Genomic DNA, 20,000 nt, shown 5'->3' with positions numbered 1-20,000 from the left:
TTATTATAATTCACTTTTTTTTCTTTTTTTCAGGATTGGTAAATAAGCCTTTTTTTTCTCTCTTACCTTTTTTTTTCCCCATGTGCCAGTCTCCTACACACACACACACACACACACACACACACACACACACACACACACACACAGATATATAGATAGATGATTTACTAATCACAGTGTTAAGTATTGATATAAAATTACAAAACAAACACAATGTATAAAACAGGAAATGCATTAAACTAAAATACATCAAACAAAATTGTAGTACACACACACACACACACACACACACACACACACACACACACACACACACACACACACACACACACACACACACACACACACACACACTTCCTCATAAACTCTCAGTGATGGAAATTAATGCTAAGGATTTTTTTTATACTCTGACAGAAAAACTTGCTGAGCTCATTAGAACTTTTTAAAACGATACGAAGAGAAAGTAAGGAAATAAGATAAATGTTGGTTTGAAGTCAAAGAGGCGTGAAGAGAAAACCGATGATAGATAAGAGATAAAAAAAAAAAGAAAATTAGAGGAAATGAGACTAGAAACTTAGGTGTGAATGATGACACGTGTAATAACAGAACAGTGAATGGGAGACACAGTAAAAATAATGATGAAACAGCAAAGAAATAGATAATAAAATAAATACATAAATATACCGAAAAACAAAAACTTATAAAGAATAAACGGTTGACTTACAAACGAAATAGAAAAAAACAACATAAACAAGAAAAACTGAAAATAGTAATGAAAATTGTCAAAAATAAATAAATCAAATGAAATAAAATAAATACATAAATATACTAAAGAACAAAAGCGTGTAAAGAGTAAACACATGATGTACAAACGAAAAAAAGACATAACAAACAATAAAAAAAAGAAAAAAAAAAAAACATTTAAAAGATGAAAAAAAAATAAGATACATCAAATAAACATAAAGAAATAAACAATTCAAATCATAAAACAAGAAAATAAGGAGACGGAGACGTAAGATAAAAAATAAATACTAAACAAACAAAAACAAATCAACGAAAACCACAAAACAAACAAGAAAATAAAAAAAGAAAAACGGTAAAACTCGGTAACCAGAACGATGACATCAAACTGAAGGCAAGACAAACAAAATAACATCTTCGGGAATCGCTGGGAGGAGGATCGAGGTCTGTTGCCAATCCCTGTTGCCTTGATAAGAGAAGGGTGTTAATCTTGCCTGGGCGGGATTTGGAGAGGGGGGAGAGGTTGGTGACGGGGATAGGGGCTTGTGTGGCGAGAGAGAGAGAGAGAGAGAGAGAGAGAGAGAGAGAGAGAGAGAGAGAGAGAGAGAGAGAGAGAGAGAGAGAGAGTTAAGGAGCAGAAGTGCCTGTTGTGGAGGGTGTGGGTGGCTAGTATACAGAATATGAGAGATGTGAAATTGATGATGCGGGACTGAGAGAGAGAGAGAGAGAGAGAGAGAGAGAGAGAGAGAGAGAGAGAGAGAGAGAGAGATAACATATACCACTTATAACCCCATACTTTAGTGATAGTAATGCTGCTGGTGGCTTAGGTAGTGGCAGTAGTAGTGGCTATGGTGGTGGTGGTGGTGATGGTGGTGGTAGCAGCAGCCGTATCAGTAACAGACATTCCAGCGCAGGGCCTCCACATCGTCCCCGAGTGTGAGACGGCCAAAAAAACTCGCCAAACACGTCCGTCCTTGGGTCTGGTCTTGCGCGCGGGAGGTGCCAAACAAACCCTCCTCGCCTCCCACGGACCGTCCGGCGTCAGGTACAGTCAGGCGCAGAAGTAAAAGTTATGTACTACCTCACTTCCTTGCACTGCTTAGAATTTCCCCGTCAGTCAGAAATTCGTACTCAGAAACGCTTTGCTCTCCCACTACGACTGTTTTCCAAGGCCACAGAGATGTTGGCCGGGTTTTCAAGAGTGTTTTTTTCCTGTTAATAATATAGAAATCTTGATAGTTTGTCACCAGAACTATAAAAACACGCTTAAAAAATAGTGTCATTTCTGTTAGAGACTATTGAATGTAGTTGAGGTGCGACGCAAAAGTGTTTCAGAATATGGTCCTGAAAACTTCTGATCTGTTAGAAGTCAATCACATTTCTTGAGAGTGTTACCTGATGAGACGACGTAAGATGAAGTGAAAACAATACACAGGTGAAGTGAGTGAAGGATGACTTTTGACTAAGGCTGTACAGTTATATAAGCTTAAAATTTCCCGTCAGTCTGAAATCCTCTGATCTTTTAGACGTCAGTTATGTTACGTAAGACTGTTTGTCGATAAGAGGAGTAAAGATTGAATCAAAAGCAGTATGCAGTGGAGAAGATTAACTTTTCAACTAAGACTGTTCAATTATATAATCTTAAAATTGCGCCTTTAGTCCGAAAAATTCTGATATATTTCGAATCAGGTTTCATAAGACTGTTGGGAGCTTAAAATTTGAGAGAGAAAAAACAATAGGCAGTGGAGAATGTTGACTTTTGACCAAGGTTGTACTATTAAATAAGCTACCAAAAAAAATAGGTGAGGGGAGTGTAAAGAAATCGTATACTCCTGACGTTTGCTAAAGGGAGGGATTTAATATTGTGATAAGCGAATGTGAAGAGCCACGCTATCACGATTTTCCGGGAGTGAAGACTGGAGGTTGTTCTTTACGGCTGGAGTGTTGCTTGGGTAGTTAGCGAGGAGGAAGAGGAGTAAAACTTACCGAGTCGTGTCTCAGCGGAATATTAATGGCGGAGAGAGAGAGAGAGAGAGAGAGAGAGAGAGAGAGAGAGAGAGAGAGAGAGAGAGAGAGAGAGACGGAAGATAATTTTTCACAATGGACATTTTATTTATGCGTGGGAATACAAGTGGCGTGACCTGGTGACCTTGTGAGCCACCGTCCGTTGCGAGGCATTGTGGGTCAGGATCACGTGATGGGGTGAAGGCCAGGTGAAGGGTCGAGGCAGGTAGGTAATGGGATGGAGGGGGAGGCTAGCTTAGTAGTGGAAGGTGATGGGTGATGGAAGGTAGGCTTACTTAGGAAGGGGTGAGGGGGGTAAACTGGGTTAGAAAGAGGTGATGGGAGGTATCCTGGCTTAGGAAGAGGAAGTGATGGGGAGGCAGACTAAAGAAAAGAGAGGGAATCCATATCTCGTCTCAGGAATGGAGTCGGAATGTCTTGACGTGAGTGCGTGTGTGTAACTCCATAGGTGTTGTGGCAGGGGCGTGAGGGGCGTGGCGCTTGTGACGCGGAGGGGGGAGGGGGAGGTGAGGGCTTGCGGCTTGGGGGAAGTGAAGGGTTAGAGAGCTTAGAGAGAGATGGGAAGCCAGATATGAGCGACTAGATGTTGTGTGTTTGACTTACGGAAGCACGGGGGAGGTACTGAAATGCGCAGCAAACGAGGGGAGGAATAAATGATTGGTGCGTGAGGTGTCGGGACGGTGAAATATTGACTATAGCGAGGCGGGGGAGGAAAAACACGCGGCTATTGTTGTTGTAGTGTGAATATGTTACGCGTCAAGGATGAAGCTGTGGGCGAATTCATTAGTAAACACTGGCAGAGCGGCGGGGAGAAGGAGGGGGAGAGGAGGCAATCTGACGGGGGAATATTAAATGAATCTCCGGGGTGATTTTTCTATTACTGAGGGAGAAAGTAGGAATGGTGGTGGTGGTGGTGATGGTGGTGGTGGTGGTGGTGACAATAAAGAGGTCAATATTGTGGTTTAGCGCAGAAGTGGTAAACAGAGTGAAAGTAAAGTCTTGATACAGCTTCGTACTCTTAATCAGCTCGACGCTACAAACTACTTTTTAACTGGTAGTATAAATTATTGGAGTATGAAAGGGTGCTCGTGTGATTCTGGTGACACAAACAAAGGATTCTGCGCCACCAACAGGAAAAAAATCCATAAGAACCCATTTAAACATTCCTGTGCCTTTGAAATCAGTCTACGAAAACTTACGAGTACAATATTTAATAGTACTTATTTTAATATTATACAGTGCTAGGTGGTGAAAGGACAGTCGTCACTTATTCCCTAACAAGCAACAAGGCGCCAAAAGTTACGGTGCTTTCAACGGGAACAACACCCACGAGAACTGGGCTGATCATCTCTGTACCCTTTGAAATTAATCCTTATGGAAGCCTACAGTGAAGAATACGTATATGCAACAATTCACAGCACTAAAAATGACGTATGGAACCTTTATAAGCATCTACAGGGAAAAAGAGGATTAATTTCTAGGCAGTACAATGTTTGGAAGTGACTGTAGAATGGGAGAGTGCCAGTGAAAGGGTATTACAGTTGATATTGCATAGCGGTGGTGGAAGGGCAGTCGTCGCTCTTACTCCCCAACAAGCAACAAGGCGCCAAAGGTTACGGGGTGGGCTGTGGCGGAGTCGTGCGTTAAGACCCTTTTTTTTCAGCCCAAGCACCGTAAGGCCATAACCGGCAAGGCACACGTGGCGATGCAGAGTGGCCGTTTGGTGCCCCGACTGGCGAGCGAGGCGAAGCTCACGTGCAGGTGCTTGGGTGTTTCTTTCTCTTTGCCACGTGAACTTTTTGTGTGTTTGTGTGTGTTGCGGATCAGCTAAAGACAAGAAGTGAAAAAAAGAAGAAAAAAAAAACGATGTGGCTTCCTAAAAGAGACGTAAGGAGACGAACCAGAAATTTTTTTTTTTTTCTATAAACTTGTTACGGAAATCAGCCAAAGACAAAAATAAATAAACCCGCTCGCTGTGCCGCTACCAAAAAGAAACATTGAGAGAAGAATCAAGAGAGAGAGAGAGAGAGAGAGAGAGAGAGAGAGAGAGAGAGAGAGAGAGAGAGAGAGAGAGAGAGAGAGAGAGAGAGAGAGAGAGATGACCATATTTGTGTCTAATGTGTTTTGATGCTCCTTTGAAACAGTCCGTCATGGAAAGGAGGAAAAACAAGAAAGAAGAATTCCGAAGTTTACCAATGAAAGGGATGAAAGAGTGAAGATACTGGTCAACTCTTGTATTAGTGAGGTGGATAGAATAGTGATGAGAGTACGTGGAAAGTCTAATGCAGTGAGAACATGGAAGAGGGGAGGCATGCAGTTAAGACGTTCAGAAGAGTAGTAGGTAACGATGGTGGAAGACAGTAAGAGATGCAACATTGCGGCAGTGAGTGAGAGAATCAAGACAGTCTGTTGGAGGAGAGGAGCTGATGAGACGCTGCTACAAGAGAGACGTGTTAAAATTTACTCTTCCTTCCCCTATCGCACTTAATGGGGGGCGGCAGTTGAGCGGACTTGTCTTCACCATTTTCTTTGCCCTTGGTCCGGCTCCTTCACACACACACACACACACACACACACACACACACACACACACACACACACACACACACACACACACACATGCAAAGCAGATCCAACAGTGCATTGCTAATGACGGCAAACTGTTTCAACATGTAATTTATAAACCATCCAGACGTTTACACCAATATTTGCATAGTATAAATTTGCGTCATAGTGTTGTAGCAAAGCACAGCAATGTGGTGGTGGTGGTGGTGGTGGTGGTGGTGGTTCTGCAGACAGACGCATCACTACACTTGATAACACCAGTACACGTGACATCTCCTTCCCGCCTCACATTAACTTAACATTACCTCCCATGGACTTGGTCATGAGGCGCCAGCAGTAACGACGGCCTGGCAACACTATTACCGAGGGGTGGGCGTGGTGGTGGTGACGGTGGTGGTGGGTGGTGTTGGTGACGGTGTTGATAGTGGTGCTGCGGGATCCCAACACTTGAGGCCTGCCCGGCACCTTCCCGCCAGTAGACTCTCTGGGGCGTGCATGACGCAGACGATAAGGTGATAGTAATAATAGTAGCAACATTTATTATTATTATTATAAATTGTAGTAATAGTTAAGGATGTAAACAAAACAAAAACAAAGCCGTGATGGAGCAAGGCGAGACAAAATATATTTCAGCATTTATTTATATTCTTCACATAAACTAGAGAAAGAAAAAAATACGATATAAAAAGATGTTCAGATTTCTCGATAGTGGAAGCCTTGAACAGTAAACAAAACAGAAGTTAGGTACATTTTGTCCTTCATTATATATATATATATATATATATATATATATATATATATATATATATATATATATATATATATATATATATATATATATATATATATATACAGTATATCGTGTCAAAACATTCATGTGTTTGTTGAGAAGCAAATAAGTTTATCTATGTAGCTAATTCAAGTGATTCTCTCTCTCTCTCTCTCTCTCTCTCTCTCTCTCTCTCTCTCTCTCTCTCTCTCTCTCTCTCTCTCTCTCTCTCTCTCTCTGTTGGCACAGTCTTTAGCACGAATCATGCATGAGAATGAACAGATTCTAAAATCTGATTGGGTCGTGGCGCCAAACCAGGCTGGGCACGAATACAAGAGAGCGCTGCCTCTCCTGCTGAGGGATTTTGAGGCAGAATGGAACGCGCAGCCCTGTGGTGGCGCGCCCAGCACTGAGCAGTGGAGCACCACAGCGGCCGCGGGGAAGGGAAGACAGGAGATGTGTAAACATAGAGGTGGCAGTGGTTGTACAGGAAGAGTGATAGATATTTTCCTCTTCTTTGAATATTGCATTGTTGTAATAAATTATAGCAACTCTGAGTCGGGAGAGTGATGGTGTTGATGGTGGCGTTGTCTTTAGCGTGGCGCTGTGGTGATGGCGGTGGTGGTGACTTAATCAGCGTCACTCGTACACATGGCAGGTTTCTTGGTATCTGAAGCGTGTGATAAGCGGGGTGTATGGGAGGGAAAGGGCAGAAGGGGGGAGGGAGGGAGGAAGGGGAGGAAGGGGAGGAGGAGGAGGGAAGGGAAATAGTTAGTTGTAACACTGCCGGCATTGAGAAGGGAGGGAAGACGGAGGGGGGAAGGGAAAGAAGGAAAAGTGTTGTAAGGGAAACATGGTGGTGGTGGTGGTGGTGGTGGTGGTGGTAGTGGTGAATCGTAACCTCGTAGTGATTAAGAAAAATAAAATAATAAGTTGAGTGTTTTCAAGGCCACAAATCTCCACATGAGTAATGACACACTCACACACACACACACACACACACACACACACACACACACACACACAGAGAGAGAGAGAGAGAGAGAGAGAGAGAGAGAGAGAGAGAGAGAGAGAGAGAGAGAATTTGTTCACTAAACCTCGCTCACGAATGAAGTTTAAGACTTGAAGGAGGAAAATGCTTACGTGTGGGCGGTGAACCAACACACACACACACACACACACACACACACACACACACACACACACACACACACACACACACACACACACACACACACTTCTTGGCTTCTGATAGTACGTACATTCTACCACCTCCTCTTCTTCCTCCTCACTACTACTACTACTACTACTACTACTACTACTACTACTACTACTACTACTAATTACACTGTTGTCTTCTCAGTGCATCGCCTTAAATATTCTTAATGCGTTATAAGAACATACAACAGCATAGATTCACGTCCGTGTGTGTGTGTGTGTGTGTGTGTGTGTGTGTGTGTGTGTGGCGCGGCTCCAAGGCTCCACATAGTGTACAGCAGCTTGACTCCCACGCTTTATGCGACGCATCTAAATGTGAGGGTGCGTATATGGTAGAGAGAGAGAGAGAGAGAGAGAGAGAGAGAGAGAGAGAGAGAGAGAGAGAGAGAGAGAGGGGCGTGATATAGTCTGGTTGGTTGGACGGTGTGTGAAGTTATGTAAGGAGACACCGACACACACACACACACACACACACACACACACACACACACACACACACACACACACACACACACACACACACACCTTGCTTCCTATGACACTGAAGAATCTCGCATTGTTTACTTTTGTTGTTGGTTAATCCCCCCCACCTCTCCCGCCCTCCCTCGGTTCCCTCCCCTTGCCTCTCCCTCTCCCTGTCCCAAGAGTCTGCATTCTCTCCCTCCTATCCCTCTCTCCCTCCCTCCTCTCTAAACTCGCCTCGGCCTCCACCACTCTTGCTTCTCCTTGTTTAGAGAGAGAGAGAGAGAGAGAGAGAGAGAGAGAGAGAGAGAGAGAGAGAGAGATTACGGAGGTAGAGAAATGTTTGAGATGAGAGAGGAGAGATGGATAAACATGATGTCGAATGGCTTGTAGGGAGGAAGAGGGAGAGGAGGAGGATGAGGAGGAGGAGGAGGAGGAGGAGGAGGAGGAGGAGGAGTTATCAAGCTTATCTAGTTGGAAATGTTCTCAAGTGTGAATGACCGAAGAAGCAGAAGTACTTAGCCTCCTCCTCCTCCTCCTCCTCCTCCTCCTCCTTGTTTTGCGGTCGGATGGGAAGAAGTGAAGAGTAAGAGGGTGAAAGATGGATGGAAATCATAAAGTGAAGGAGAGAAGAATAAATTAATGGTGCCAGGTGTGAATGAGAGAGAGAGAGAGAGAGAGAGAGAGACAGAGAGAGAGAGAGAGAGAGAGAGAGAGAGAGAGAGAGAGAGAGAGAGAGAGAGAGAGACTGTTCAAAACAACCCGGCGAATAGGGGTCAGCTTACACACACACACACACACACACGCACGCATGCACGCGCTCGCGCGCTTAGTAATCATGGTGTGTATGTTGTTGTGAAGATGTACCGAGAATAGAGGGCGTTAATAGAAGAGAGGGAGAGGGAGAGAAAGAGAGAGAGAGAGAGAGAGAGAGAGAGAGAGAGAGAGAGAGAGAGAGAGAGAGAGAGAGAGAGAGAGAGAGAGAGAGGTCAGTACTGATGCACTTTAGTCCCGACACCACCCCCCCCCACACACACACACGCACACACACACACACACACACACCATTTACACAGTTTCTTCTTCATTGGCAGTTTTTACACGGACACACAAAAGGTCTTTATATACTCTCATAATTCCTGGTGTTATGTACCCATCCTTAAGAACTCTGAAGAAGGAGGAGGAGCAGGAGGAGTGATGATAGTGGTGGTGGTGGTGGTGATATTTACATTAATGTTAATTGTGGCGGTGTTAATTGAGGTCGTAATGCTGGTGGCCTTTGTGTGTGTGTGTGTGTGTGTGTGTGTGTGTGTGTGTAAGAGAGAGAGAGAGAGAGAGCTCCAAGGCAAGGGAACCAGTTTCTTTCTAGTTTTTCCTCTCAGTCGTAAACATAGTAGAGAGAGAGAGAAAGAGGTCCTCCCTGTCTCCCATACACAACCCGTCTCTCCCTTTCTCCTCCCGTCGTCCATTCTTTTTATTCATTCCTGTGTCTCTCTTCAGCTTTCTCCATTATTCTTCATCCTCTCACCTTCCTTTCACTTTTTTTTTATCAGTAGTCCTGACAGTTATCTTTTGTCGTATGCTCATTCTCTCTCTCTCTCTCTCTCTCTCTCTCTCTCTCTCTCTCTCTCTCTCTCTCTCTCTCTCTCTCTCTCTCTCTCTCTCTCTCTCTCTCTCTCTCTCTCTCTCTCCCATAATTGGTATCAACAACATGTGTATAGAGTAAACAGCTGTTGCCACCACCACCACCACCACCACCGCCACATTTTTGTCTAATATTACAATATCAAGAAAAACAACACATGGTGGTGATGGTTGTCGTGCTACTACTACTACTACTACTACTACTACTACTACTACTACTACTACTACTACTACCACCACCACCACCACCACCACCACCACCACCACCACCACCACTTATTGCTACTACTAATATATTAATTAATTGCTCATATTAAACTAATTATAATGCTACACTACATTATCATTATTAAACGGATAAGTGAGCAGGATAAGTGGACAGACAGGCAAACAGACACAATGATAAATACAGACATGGACAGCACTCATTCATTCATTTGGTTTTTTTTTCATTCATTCATTCATTCATTCATTTAGAGACATGTAGTTGAAATTGATATAGGTAATAGAGAGAGAGAGAGAGAGAGAGAGAGAGAGAGAGAGAGAGAGGGATGACCTTATTAATTTCAACCCATGACAGCCTCGTTGCATTGATACTGACGTGAAAAAAAAAAAAAAAGAAAAACAGTAATGAAGAAACAGGAAGTGAGTGGAGGAGGAGCAAGGGGAGAGGAGAGGAAGATAATAACATTACCTCTAAACATACGAGACTATTAACGTTTTCTTTTCTCTCATTATATACAAGAAATGAGAAGTGGTTGACGATGAGAATGTTCTTGAATCTGAATGTTGAAACTGCTTCTGTGTATTCATATGAAGCGCTGTATTTTTATTTATGTATTTTTCTCCTTTTTTTATGTTAGAGGAATAGTGGCCTAGAGGAACAGGAAGTGAAGAAAAAAGCCCCATTGAGGTTCCAGTCCCTAAAGAAAAAATAAAGTGAAAAATAATATATAAAAATTGTAAGATCAGTTTCTTGTAACGTTTCAATACAGAGTGACGCAGTAGGCATGTATTTAAGTCTTTTGCAGCTGTCCTTACCTTCTTACGTTCCTGTGTTTGCTTTTACGTGTCACATGTGTGTTTAATGGCCTTTGCACTGCTCTTATTATGTTCCTTGTTTGTTTGTTTTATCTCAGGTAATACGTGTTAGAGGTATCTTAACCCATTCACTGTCATTTGGTATATTTGCCTTCAATCACTAACTATTTTAGGGCATTTCTTCTCTAACAGCCACCTTCAAACATTATACTAGCTAGAAACTGCAAAATATATTGTTTTTTTTCACGCTTTTCTTTCTTCTACGTGTTAATAAAGATTCCAAGCCTTGTTTTTATTGCTTTGGAGTGTTGCATCCACACTGAAAGGCTTAATTAACCCGTAAATGCAGTGAGGCTGAGATGAAGGTATAGCATAGGTAAGAAACGCTAATTGAAGAGGTGGACAGGTGAGTGACACGTAATTAGTGAAGGTTAACTTGCTTAGTCTGCCACGCGTGTTGACTGAGACTCAGCTTCTGTCTGTGTGTGAGGTGAGTGTGAGGTGAGTGGGAAGCCTCTCAGGGCGTGAGTGCGAGGTGGTGATGGTGGTGGTTGTGGTGATGGTGGTGATGGTGGTGAAGACTCGGATAGGTGATATAAATAGATTGTAAGGCATTGAGAGTCGTATTAATCGTAGTGTAAATAGGATGATTGTAATGGGGAGATACAAAGATGTAGTGGTGATCTGAATAGGATGCAAGTTTTTGTAATGGTATGATATAAAGTAATGGTGATATGAATGGTGTATGAGGCACTGGTGTTGTAAGGCTATAAGACTCTGAAAGCAATGATAATGATTCACTTGATAGAATTCTTCACTAATAGTACAAGGCGATGGTATAATGATGATAATAATGATAGTAATAGTAATAAAAATAACCACGGCAAAAACAAGAAAAAATAGTCATAACGATAATATTAATAATAGTAATAATAGAAATAATCACAACAAAAACAACAAAAACAAAAATGATAAGAGTAACGATAGCAATAATAATCTTCCATCACCCTAAGGTACATGCTCATCACTATATAGTAACGATTCTGTGGTGTAATACAATGACGGCTAAGTATAAATTATTACAAGATTATCCCTCGTGTGTCTGTAATTCTTCAGTTGTGTGTTGTGCCTTTACTTCATTGCATACATTAAGTTACATCGCAAAGGATTTCAGTTAAGCTCATGTGTGTGTGTGTGTGTGTGTGTGTGTGTGTGTGTGTGTTTGTGTGTGTGTGTTTAAGTTCTTCATTTACGTACGTGCTTTTCCTTAATAGTTTGTATTTAGTTGCATTGCCTCGAATTTGGGTCAATCTCGTGTGTGTGTGTGTGTGTGTGTGTGTCGTAATGAAAACAAACGTATGGGCACATTATGAAGTCAATATAAGGGTATCAACACTACTGGTAATTGGACAGAACACTCAACGCTTCGTGATATTTATGTGATTACTGCCGGGGCGAGTAAAGCAGGGCCGCGTCAATTAAGGGAATTAGGTGAAGCGTTGCAATAGGGAAAGGTTGGAGAGGGAGGGAGCGCTAATTACATCACGCCCATGACGGGAGTGGTGCTCCTCTGTACCGGAACCATGACACAAGCTAATCGCAGTGTAGAGATTGTATAGATAAGTGAATAAAAGCCGCATTGAGATGATACAAATGAATAAATATAACCAGTATTTAAAGATTATTATAGATCAGTGAATAAAAGTGAATGAAAATGAAAGCTGCACTGAAATGTTAATAAAAGACGAATAAATATAAGTTGTATTGAAAGATTATATAGATAATGAATAAAAGCTACATTCAAAGGTAATATTGATAAATATATATAAGCAGTATTGAAACTTAATATACGCACCGCAATTTGCGATGATGTATGCATTTGTGTGTGTGTGTGTGTATGTGAGAGAGAGAGAGAGAGAGAGAGAGAGAGAGAGAGAGAGAGAGAGAGAGACGTAATAACGGTATCTGCGTTTCATTTTCTTTTCTTGTCAATATTTCATCTAAACTCCCAGCCTTTGCTCAGGTGAGGCGCAACAGGTGTGCCGAAAGAGAGAGAGAGAGAGAGAGAGAGAGAGAGAGAGAGAGAGAGAGAGAGAGAGTGTCTGTGTGTGCTCAGTGGATTAGATTGTGATGGTATTGTTGGTATGATTCATGTGATACAAGTATTACTAATAGCGGCCATAGTAGTAGTAATAGTAGTAGTTGTTGTAGTAGTAATGGTGGTGGTGGTGGTGGTGGTGGCAGCATGAACATGTACTGTATTGGTGGCAGCAGTGCAAGTGGTGTAGGTGCCCCCCTCTCCTCCCCCGTAGCGGACAGTGAGGGGAGATGAGGGGAAATGAGCTGTTAAGATGTTGTCCTCCACGTTGTCGCTATGTTCTCCCGTGTAGCGCGTGACGAGGTGTGGCGGCGGTCGGGAGCGTGTATGTAGGGGTGGGAGGGCAGGGCAGCGAAAACCAAGCCATTCTGTTAAGTTTAAAGTTCAGTTCATGAAGAGCAGGCGAGGAGCGAGCGTACTATTCACCTTCCCTCCTTGTGAAATACTGAGTGGGGTGTGTGTTTGTGTGTTTCTGCTGCCAGCACGCTCCCCGCCAGCAACTGTCGTACCCGGACTGTGAAATGCTATTTTAAAACTACCACATCATGTCGCGTCTTTTGGTACACTCGTTTGATTATGGGTAAGTTATGTTTTTCTGACGAGAAGTGATGTGTTTTATAAAGAATGAGTCCACGACAGTTTGTGTTAAAGGTTTGTTTTGATAAGGTTGTGCGTCTGGCTGCGTGGCGGCGCGGGGGGCGGGGCCAGCGTGGTGTGGAAGGTGGGGATATTTTCGTCCTCGTTACAGTGGCTCTTCTGTAGGTAATTGTCTGGCGCCACACTGTTTGTTTACAGCCAAGGTGGGGGGAGCGAGGCGTGCTGTGCCTATCCCGTGCCCAGGAACGCGGCCGCAAGCCCTAAGGCACTGTGTAAGCACGGGGCTGAGGCTGGCCGCTGGTGGGGCAGAACCGGCCCTGACCCCGAAAAGGCGAAGCGTCTTGAAGCAGCGCGCCATCCCGCCATCGCTAACACCGCCGAATTAGTCCTTCACCGCCGGCCTTGGAAGTCGTACCCAAACACAAGGCGTCTCACAAGCAGTACACCGCCCCTTTACTTGCACCCCCCGCCCCCTATCCCCGCTTCACGTGACCACCCCAAGGCGCCTCATGGGTCCAGCGGGGGGCGGCATTCCCTCTACACGCGGAGGCCACAGAGGACGCGGCGAATCGAGGCTTAGCTGCTTCAATAAGATTCTAAAGTTAGTGTGTCTATGAAAATAAAGCGGCGCTGTGTGTGTGTGTGTGTGTGTGTGTGTGTGTGTGTGTGTGTGTGTGTGTGTGTGTGGAGAGGAAAGGAATGTTGGCTAGTCGGGCATCCTCCTCCTCCTCCTCCTCGTGCCCAGTCCCCCTCTCCATCTCTCCTCCTCTCTCTCTCCTCTAACTTCACATGCCCGTCTCCCACCCTCCTCCTCCTCCTCCTCCTCCTCCTCCTCCTCCTCCTCTCATCCTCATCCTTATCCCCATCCCTTTCCCATCTCTCCTCCTACACAACATCCCTGTCACCCCCCTCTCCTCCTCCTCCTCCTCCTCCTCCTCCTCCTCCTCCTCCTCCTCCTCCTCCTCCTCCTCCTCCTCCCAGCTTTCTACGTGTTATCGGGAGTGGCAACAGAATAATAAAGAGCCACTGTAAATACTGACTTCATGATTGCTTTCGGGATGGCCTGACGAGAAGCGGGCAGCGAGGAGGAGGAGGAGGAAGGAGGAAGGAAAAGGTACGAACAGCAGGAGAGGAGAAAGAAGCCAATAAGAACGGGAATGAGGAGAAGAATGCGGGCAAGAAAGAAAATGGGGTAGGAGAAGCAACAGGAGGAGGAGGAGGAGGAAGAAGTGACGAAAGAGAAAGTAAGAGAGAAGCAAAAGAGGGGGAGGAAACGAGTGAGGAGAAAAGGTCGAATGATGAGGGAAGTGTAGAAGAAACGGAAGAGTAGAAATAGATAACGAGAAGACGCGTAAAGAGAAAGAGGAAGAAGAAAAAGAAGAGAAAAATGAAGAAAACAGAACACATTGAATGATCAAGGAAATGCAAAAAAAAAAAAAAAAGCAGAAATAGGAAGAGAAGAGGGAATTAAGAAAGAAGGGAGAGAAAAAGGAAGAAATTAAAAGACAAGGAGATAAAGAAGAAACGGGAGAGAGAGAGAGAGAGAGAGAGAGAGAGAGAGAGAGAGAGAGAGAGAGAGGAGAATAAAGAACAGGTTAAATGACAGACAGATAAAGAAAAAACATAAAGTGTGGGAGTAAATGAGACGAATAAGAGAGAGAGAGAGAGAGAGAGAGAGAGAGAGAGAGAGAGAGAGAGAGAGAGAAGGAAGGAAGGAGGACAGGTTGGCTCTCAAAAAAGGGCGTGTGTCTGGCTGGCTAGCTTCTTTTGGCGTCGGAAGTAGGATAGTCCCCCCTCTCCCCACCCCCCTTGTGATAATTATACGCGACTCGGCCTATTAGCGCCATTCAGAGTCTGCGGCGGCCACGACACCACTCCGCCCTCATCACGACACCCACACTGACGACGACCTGAAGGAGTGAAGAAGTCGTGCTTGTTTGTATTTCTCTGGCCACATTGATAACCTGATGACTACGACTATTGTTGCTGCTACTATTACTGCTGCTATTACTACTATTACGAAAACTGCAGTAGTAGTAGTAGTAGTAGTAGTAGTAGTAGTAGTAGTAGTAGTATATTACATGAGCTATTATTGTTGGGTATTCTCATCTTGTTCTTGTTCTTCCTCTCCTCCTCCTCCTCCTCCTCCTCCTCCTCCTCCTCCTCCTCCTCCTCCTCCTCCTCCTCCTCCTCCTCCTCCTCCTCCTCTTCTTTTTTTCTTGTTTTTGTTCTTGTTGATGTTCTTCTTCCTTTCTACCACCACCACCACCACCACCACCACCGCAACTTCTCAGGTACAGTCAAGGTGTGCATGGCGAGACGCTACCTGTCTTACCTTACCTTACCTGTGTTATTGCCTCTCCTCCCCCTCTCTCTCCCTCTCCCACTCTTCCCTATCCTCTCCCCCAACCTTATTCCCCCCCATCCCGCCAGCTCGCACATTCTTATACCTTCTCTCCCCCTTACCTTCGTGTCCTCTCCCTCTCCCCCACCTCTTCCTCTCTCCCATCTCCATACCTTAGCGACACTTGATATAAATGAAGGGTAGTTACTGACCTTTTTACCTTACCAATTCATTATCATTGTACACCTCTCTCTCTCTCTCTCTCTCTCTCTCTCTCTCTCTCTCTCTCTCTCTCTCTCTCTCTCTCTCTCTCTCTCTCTCTCTCTCTCTCTCTCTCTCTCTCTCAGTAAAAGCGAGTTAATGGCAAAATGTGAGATCTTGGAGATAAATGACGATAATGAAGAGACGTGGAAGAAAATGAATGAATGAAGGAAGTGGAAGAGGAGAAGGTGAAGTAAAAGGGGGAAATAGAAGGGAAGTGAAGATTATGAAATGAAGTGAATGGGAGGAGTGAAGGAGGAAGACAAAAACGAAAGAGGAAATAGGAGAGAAAATAAGAGGATAAAACGAGCAAGTGAAGGGAAGAGCAGAAGAAAGGGGAAGGAGGATAAAAAAAAATGACAAAAAAAGAAAGAGGAAACGGGAGAAAAACAAGAGGAAGCGAAGGTAATAAGAGGAGGCGAATGGAGGAAGACAAAGAAATGAATGAGGAAGAAAATAAAAGAGGGAATGAGAGAAAAACAGGAGCAAGTTGAAGGACAAACCGAGGGAGTGAAGGGAAGAGAAGAAAGAGGAAGAAAATGAAAGAAAGACAAAGAAGGGAATGAGGAAGAAAAGACAAAAAACGAAAGAGGAAATGGGAGAGAAAAAAAAAAACAAGAAGCGGAAGGACAATTGGAGAGAGTAAAGGGAAGATGAGAGAGGAGGAGGAGGAGGAGGAGGAGGGGGAGGAGGGTTAGAGAGGAGTGTTTGTTATCGTTGCCTATCACATCAACAACAGTGTCCTCACGCCCCATACCTAGACCGGACGTGTGTATGATGGTGGCACCCCTACACACACACACACACACACACACACACACACACACACACACACACACACACACACACACACACACACACGAAAAGCTAAGTATTGACTAGGAACAGATGACAAAAAACAAAACAGATGAAAATAACGACGATAGTAGTAGTAGTAGTAGTAATAGTAGTAGTAGTAGTAGTAGTATTCGTTTGAAGTTAACATAAGACAATAAAAAAAATCTTTCCATCATCAACGAAAAAAGTAGTAGTAATTGTTGTTGTTGTTGTTGTTGTAGCAAAACGAACAAAACTGATTTCCTCACCTTTGTAAAATCAAAATATTACAGTGAAGGAAAAGGAAGAGGATCTGATATAGGAGTGAACAGGAAGTGAGAGAGAGAGAGAGAGAGAGAGAGAGAGAGAGAGAGAGAGAGAGAGAGAGAGAGAGAGAGAGAGAGAGAGAGAGAGATTTTAATGTAAGAGTTAGTGGAAGAATGAACTTAAGGCTACCACCACCATCACCAGAGAACCACACCCTTGCTTACTTAAAGAGGGAAAAAAATAGAGAAAGTTTAACATACATACATACATACATACATACATACATACATACATACAGGCAGCATTCCTATACAGTCACACACACTCACCCCGGGTTTAGTTTCCAACAGTGTGACAAAATATAAACATTATTTTTAGTTACTTTTTTACACCAATCCATTTTTTTTTTCTTCTCTCTCCCTCTCGTCTCTTTTTTTCCTAAAGTTGTATTATTCTCCTTTCTCGTCTGTTTACTTTCTTTTATCTATCGCGCTACATATTCTCTCTCTCTCTCTCTCTCTCTCTCTCTCTCTCTCTCTCTCTCTCTCTCTCTCTCTCTCTCTCTCTCTCTCTCGTTCTCTCGCCACTTACTTTATTTTTTTTTATCTAACTCACTTTTTTTCTCTTCCGTCTGCTTATGTACTTTCCTTTTGTGTAACACGCGGCATTGTCTTTTCTTTCACTTACTTTACTTTCGTCTAACACGCTGTATATTTTTTCCTCTTGGCCACGTAATTTATTTTTGTGTTACGTTATTTTCTTTCGCTTTTTTTTTGCGCTATTGTTTTTTTTTTTTTTTGTCTAACACCCTGCCTCTCTCTCTCTCTCTCTCTCTCTCTCTCTCTCTCTCTCTCTCTCTCTCTCTCTCTCTCTCTCTCTCTCTCTCTCTCTCTCTCTCTCTCTCTCTTGTTTTCCTTGTCATGTAACTCGCCACGCCTTTTTCCTCGTCCAGCACTTGTTCTTGTCGCAGCGGCGCGCCACGTGGTCTGCAGACGTGATAACATTCGTCACACTTTCTAACTCATCTTTTATAATTGGGAAGTTATCATAATTTTGTAAGCAGGTTTTTGTATGTGTTCCAAATGTGCTCGTAATAATTTCTCCCTGATGAATAAGATAATATAACTTCACTTTATTAATTTAACCTTTCGTAACCGTGTCACTACACTATCGTACATTAGTAACTATCTGTACCTGGTGGCGTGGTTCAGCGACGATGCAAAATTGAGTACTGTATCGAGATTATACGAACTATCTAATGAGTCAACTAAATAAGCTTACTATATTTCGCGTCGCTAACAACAGCATGTCGTACAACGTAACAAGAAGCGCACGATATTCCACGCCGCCATGATGTCCGCTCTCCTCTGTAGCACGGAGACTGGCTCACGCACCACCCCAAGAAGCTAAATGTACAATGTAAGAGAGCGGTGAAACATCTGCCAGGAGTAAAGAAATACACAGGTCCGGAGCTGTGCCTGGTGGAAGCTGGACTCCCACCCATGCAGGATGTAATGACGAGGAAGAGACGCAATTTTATAGAATAGACTTTATCAAATGATGAAGACGAGCCTTTGCACCTGGTATGTGAAATGTGTAGAGCAGCGAATACCACAGGTTATGGATTGCCTTCAGTCACTGCAGCGTCATTATAATGTAAACTCACTACACGAAGCCATTAGGACCATTAGGGCTAAGCTTCTACTAAAAGTTTGAAGGGCTGTGCTCTATCCTTGTGTGTGTGTGTGTGTGTGTGTGTGTGTGTGTGTGTGTGTGAGGCAAAAAGACAGAACTGCTGGTTGGATGGGTGGTTACTCTTAGGTCATGGTTAAACATCACATCGACGTCACGAAATGATGAATGGGCGGACTATCATTACTGCTCTTGTTGTTATTCTTGTTGTTGTTGTTGTTGTGTAAGGACTCCAGTCAGGGGCAACAAAGTATGAAAAAAAAAAGCCTCAGAAAAATTTAATCCCAGTTCCCGAAAGAGTAGTATGAAAAAATAACCAAAATTATTATTGTTACCTTCAGATGTTCAAGTCCTTCAGTTGTTGTGACCACTCTCCTTTGTTGGTGCTGGAAGGCTCACAATTTCTAACTCCTCAAATGCCAAGGGAGTGTGGGAGCGGAGGGACGTACATTTAAGGGAACGGTATTTGCATGTTAGAGGAAGACTCACTCAAATGTCGAATGCTTGTTTACATTGAGAACAAGATTTAAACCGTCACCCACACTCCACACCCGCCTCTCTCTCTCTCTCTCTCTCTCTCTCTCTCTCTCTCTCTCTCTCTCTCTCTCTCTCTCTCTCTCTCTCTCTCTCTCTCTCTCTCTCTCTCTCTCTCTCTTTGATTACTTCATATACCGCAGGTGGTGATTGTGGCGTTGCGTCACTAAACAAACCACTCACTCTCTCTCTCTCTATCTTCGCCTCGCTGTGATTGGTGCAGAGGGAACGATACACGAGGGGTGGGAACCAATGGCTGTGCTTTATTTGTTCTGGAAACACCTCGCCTCTTAATTGGTTTTTATTGGGAGAGAGAGAGAGAGAGAGAGAGAAAGAGAGAGAGAGAGAGAGAGAATATAAGTAATCAACTTTTTCTCCATCTCTCCAATGATTTTCCCCTCTTCCTCCTCCTCCTCCTCTTCCTCTTCCTCCTTATCATCATCACCATCATCATCATCATCATCATCATCATCATTGTCATCATTATATTATCGTTCTTGTTATTCTTGTTCTTGTTCTTCTTGTTTTCTCTTCCTTCTTTCATCATCTTCATCTTTTTCCTCCCCTTCCTCTTCATTATCATCATCATCATCTTTTTTCCTCTTTCATCTTTCACCTTTCATCATCTTCCCCCTCCATCTCCACCACCACTACCACCACCACCACCACCACCACCACCACCACATCTGTTCCTTGTTCTTCCTTAGTGTTCCTTTGTGCTTATGCCTTCCTCGTGCCATAAATCTACGTCATTTTCACGCCACATTCAACTATCTTTATTTCGGTCCTGGATGAGAGAGGGGGAGAGGAGGGACAGATCACCAAAGGGGGGAGGGAGGGAGGCAGGCTTTAGATCAACATGGAGGCAAAGGGAGGGAAGGGAGGGAGGCTTTGGAGGTATTTATCTTTATTTGGAGGGAAGGTTG

General features: G+C 43.7%; 1 protein-coding gene across 4 annotated transcripts in view; it reads left to right on the top strand.

The window, feature by feature from the left end:
• The window catches only part of LOC135091445 (atrial natriuretic peptide receptor 1-like), a 138,707-nt gene that overhangs the window by 90,156 nt on the left and 28,551 nt on the right, over nucleotides 1–20,000 (top strand). Inside the window, exon 1 of one of the 4 annotated variants that reach the window (XM_063989098.1) lies at nucleotides 1,452–1,786. The exons of the other annotated variants lie outside the window; for them this stretch is intronic. The gene's annotated coding sequence lies outside the window, so the exon portion shown is untranslated. Of the gene's footprint in view, nucleotides 1–1,451; nucleotides 1,787–20,000 lie in introns of those variants that run through there. 4 annotated transcript variants of the gene reach the window in all.

Source organism: Scylla paramamosain, chromosome 37, assembly GCF_035594125.1.
Source record: "Scylla paramamosain isolate STU-SP2022 chromosome 37, ASM3559412v1, whole genome shotgun sequence".
Lineage (NCBI taxonomy): Eukaryota > Metazoa > Arthropoda > Malacostraca > Decapoda > Portunidae > Scylla > Scylla paramamosain.
This window is presented reverse-complemented; position numbering and strand designations above follow the sequence as displayed.